The sequence below is a fragment of the Arachis ipaensis genome, chromosome B10 (assembly GCF_059453495.1).
Source record: "Arachis ipaensis isolate K30076 ecotype BB chromosome B10, ASM5945349v1, whole genome shotgun sequence".
NCBI lineage: Eukaryota > Viridiplantae > Streptophyta > Magnoliopsida > Fabales > Fabaceae > Arachis > Arachis ipaensis.
In genome coordinates this window covers 81,808,214-81,812,716 of record NC_142435.1, presented here as the reverse complement: position 1 = coordinate 81,812,716, position 4,503 = coordinate 81,808,214, and the positions used below count along the sequence as shown (strand labels likewise).

At 38.9% G+C, this 4,503-nt stretch overlaps 1 non-coding gene across 1 annotated transcript; it reads left to right on the top strand.

Annotated features, from left to right (window-relative positions):
• The first annotated feature begins 2,326 nt into the window (after positions 1-2,326).
• LOC148580607 (small nucleolar RNA R71) lies at positions 2,327-2,433 on the top strand. Its single transcript, XR_015899040.1, has one exon. It is a non-coding gene; the product is annotated as a small nucleolar RNA R71 (small nucleolar RNA).
• The last annotated feature ends 2,070 nt before the right edge of the window (positions 2,434-4,503 follow it).

Here is a 4,503-nt window from a genome sequence, read left to right as displayed (position 1 = left end):
AAAAGTAAATTGCAGAAATTAAAGAGAATGGGTGAGATCAGAAATGGGAAAGTCATTGGGTTTAGGAGATGTTACATTCTCCGGATCAAGTTCATTTTCATCTCTTCCTCAATCAATGCATTCATTTATCTCCTTGGCAATCTTAAGTGATTGAATTCCAATTCCTTGGTAATTCAATCTCTCAAATCTTGATCAATAGTCAATTCCTTGGTCTAATTACTCATGAGAAGAGATGAAGTATGATCACTGATTATACCACATGTATTTCCAAATCAAAGTATTGGTAGGATTAAATGTCACTATATCCATCCAAACCCCAATTTGGTCCAACATGAGAAAGCATTTCTAGCATGATCTCTTCATTCCTCTTCCAAGGTTCCGAAGAGATCCAAGTATGAATAGCTTCTTTTCCAAGATAACTACCCAATTGGATGAAGATTGAAAGCTTTCTAGTAAAATCAAGAGAAAAGAAAGAGGAAGAATAATGAAAACTATTATTGATCCATCAAATTACAACAAAGCTCCCTAACCCAATGAAAGGGGTTTAGTTGTTCATAGCTCTGGGAATAGAAGACAAAGATGGAGAATGCATTCTGAAAGTAAAACTAGAAGTTGCAAAGAAAGTAAAATTATATAGATATTAGTTCTCCCAATCCAAAAGCTGTTTTCTAGTTCAAAACTACTCCTATATATACTACTCTTCTGATCTTCTAGTTGGCTCTTCAAGTCTTGGATATGGGTCTTTGGATCTTGAGTTTGAAGCAGTTTGGAATCTTCAGTAGGCTCAGCTTTACTTGCAGAGAAAGTGTGAAGTAGGCATAAATTTTAGCTAGGACGTTAGTGGTGTTAACGTTTAAGTGAAAATGTGGGTTTGAGAACGTTAGTGGTGTCCATCAATTTCCTACGAAACAAGAAAAAGTGTAATTATTAATTGTGTGGATAGTGGCGGCAAAATAAAAATGGGAACAATTACCACTCTTTTTTTTGTTTTTGTTTATAACTAACTAAGTAGTATTCATGAATGCCAACCAACTGATTAACTGAATATCCATGTATGCAACATTGGCAACACCAAACTTAGTTTGGTGCCATGTGGTGTAAAAGATTTGTTCAAGGCCCCTAAGATTGACATGATGTGGGTTACATTCATGTTCTCTTAGTGTGCCTTGAACACCAAACTTGTTCCTCACTATATGTTGCACACAATGATTCATTCAAGTGCATATCAAGTTGATTTAAATTTCATGAACCTTGATTTATTAACTATTTTTAAAAGCATGTAAAACATGGGTTGCCTCCCATGAAGCACTTCTTTAGCGTCACTAGCTTGACGTTCTGCCTTTATCAAGGTGGTTGGTAGTGCTTCAAGTCCTCCCCCCTTGCAGTAAATCTATCTCCATTGGCTTCATCAAGGATCTCCACATGTTCTAAGGAGAGGACTCTGTTGATGGTAAAAACTTTAGGTAGCTGAGATGGGATGGTGGGGAGATCGAGGGGAATGACTGGGAAGTAAACTGAGATTACTTTATTCCTTGGAGAGAAGTCCTCTGTAGGGATCTTCTTGTTCCTCCACCTCCTTGGTACCTTCTTCTTTGTTCCTTTTGATGTTGCCTTGCTCTTTGTGACCTCCTCTTTGAACACCTTGTTATCTTGAATCTCTTTGCATATGCTTTCAAGTATATTCTCAATCCTTGAGAGTCTATCTTCAGATGATGATGAGTTGAGGTTGGATGGGTGAGTTGGGTTATTTTGGTTTTGGTATGGATGTGGAGAGGTGTTGTTAGGGTGGTGTTGATATGATCTCTGTGTGGAATGTTGGTGAGCTGCATGGTTGTTAGGGTTGTGACGTCTCTGATCTTGGCTTTGATCTTGTTGATTTTCTCACCCAAAGTTTGGGTGATTCCTCCAACCAGGGTTGTAGGTCTTGGAGTATGGATCATGGGTCTGCTTGGGTGAGTTTCCAATGTAGTTGGCTTGTTCTTGCTCATCCTCTGCCTCTGCATTCACTCCCTCTTGGGTTGCTGATGAGGTGGTGATTACTGCAACTTGGTTCCTCTCCATCTTCTTGGTGAGGTCAGCCAGCTGCTTGGTGATAAGTTTGTTTTGGGCCAATAGTGCATCCATATTGTTTAGCTCCATCACTCCTCTAGTGTTGCCTCTTTCAGAAGCATAGAAATAGTCATTCTCTGCTACAGTCTCAATGACATCTATGGCTTCTTCAATGGACTTCTTCTTGTTCAGAGATCCCCCTGATGAGTGGTCTACTGCCTTCTTTGATTCATAAGAAAGGCCTTCATAGAAAATGTGCAGCTGCACCCATTCATTGAACATATCTGGTGGACACCTTCTTGTCAGGTCCTTAAACCTCTCCCATGCTTCATATAGAGTCTCACCATCTTGCTGCCTGAAGGTTTGCACCTCAGCTCTCAGCCTGTTGATCTGTTGAGGAGGATAGAATCTTGCCAAGAACTTGTTCACCACCTCTTTCCAGGTTGCTAAACTCTCCTTTGGGAAGGATTCCAGCCATTTAGATGCCTTGTCCTTGAGTGAGAAAGAGAACAGAAGTAGTCTATAGGTGTCAGGATGAACACCATTAGACTTCACAGTATCACATATCCTCAGGAAGGTGGTTAGATATTGACTGGGGTCTTCTTGGACACCTCCTCTAAATGAACAATTATTCTGAACAAGGGTAATAAGCTGTGGCTTTAGTTCAAAGTTGTTGGCATGTATGGTTGGCCTTTGGATGCTACTTCTGCAATTTCCTGGGTTTGGATTGATGTACGAACCCAGAACTCTTCTCTCTTGCCCAGCATGATTTGCTAGACCTTCTCTGCCATGGTTGTGAGCCTCTTCTTCATGATGGTTCTCCATATTCTCGTCCATATCTGGTTCAAAGTACTCCTCTTCTTCCTCAGCACCAACTACTCTCTTTCCTCTTGCTTCCCTCCTTAATCTAAGGAAGGTCCTCTTAGGATCAGAATCAAAGGAAGTTGAAGCCCCGCTTCTTCTCTCTGTCATACAACCAACAAGGCACAAGCAAGAAAATAGATGCAGAAAGTAATTTCTATAGAAATGCTGTTAGTGTGAGTGATGCAATATATCAAACAGTTAGTGGGTTAGTGGACTGAATTGTAAACAACTAAGAAAATGGGTAGGGGGAAGGGAAGAAAATAACTGAACAGAAAGTAAATTACTCAAATGAACTTAAATCAAACAAAAGAAAAAAATGCTCAATCTAGTTATCCTCCAATTTAATCATTGTTGATACAAAATCAATCCCCGGCAACGATGCCATAAACTTGATACACGAAAACTTGTCTCTCAACAATTTTCCTTCGGCAAGTATACCGAATTGTCGTCAAGTAAAAACTCACAATAGAGTGAGGTCGAATCCCACAGGGATTGATTGGTCAAGAAACTTTAATTAGAGGAATGTTCTAGTTGAGCGAAGCAGAATTTGATTTGAGATTTGCAGAAAATTAAATAGCGGGAAAGTAAATAGCAGAAAATGTAAATTGCTGGAAATAAAGAGCTGAATGTAAATGGCGGAAAGTAAATTGCAGAATCTTAAATGGGAATGGGGAAGATGCTCATAAAAGTAAATTACAGAAATTAAAGAGAATGGGTAATATCAGAAATGGGGAATTCATTGGGCTTAGGAGATATTGCATTCTCCGGATCAAGTTCATTTTCATGTCTTCCTCAATCAATGCGTTCATTGATCTCCTTGGCAATCTTAAGTGATCGAATTACAATTCCTTGTAATTCAATCTCTCAAATCTTGATCAATAGCCAATTCCTTGGTCAATTGCTCATGAGAAGAGATGAAGTATGGTCACTGATTATACCACATGCATTCCCAAATCAAGTGTTGGTAGAATTATAGTCACCATATCCATCCAACCCCAATTTGGTCCAACATGAGAAAGCATTTCTAGCATGATCTCTTCATTCCTCTTCCAAGGTTCAGAAGAGATCCAAGTATGAATAGCTTCTTTTCCAAGATAACTACCCAATTGGATGAAGATTGAAAGCTTTCTAGTAAAATCAAGAGAAAAGATAGAAGAAGAATAATAAAAACTAATATTAATCCATCAAATTACAACAAAGCTCCCTAACCCAATGAAAGGGGTTTAGTTGTTCGTAGCTCTGGAAATCGAAAACAAAGATGGAAAATACATTATAAAAAGTAAAACTAGAAGTGCCGAGAAAGTAAAATTATACAGAGAGTAGTTCTCCAATTTCCAACTCCCCCAAAAGGCTTCTTTTTAATTCAAAACTACCCCTATATATACTACTCTTCTGATCTTCTAGTTGGTTCTTCAAGTCTTGGATATGGGCCTTTGGATCTTGAGTTTGAAGCAGTTATCCTTTTCAGTGGGCTTAGCTTTACTTGCAGAGAGAAAGTGTGAAGTAGGCAGGGTGTTTAGCTTAGGACGTTAGTGGCGTTAACGTTAAGTGAGAGTGTGGGTTCGAGAATGTTAGTGAAAATCACCTTTT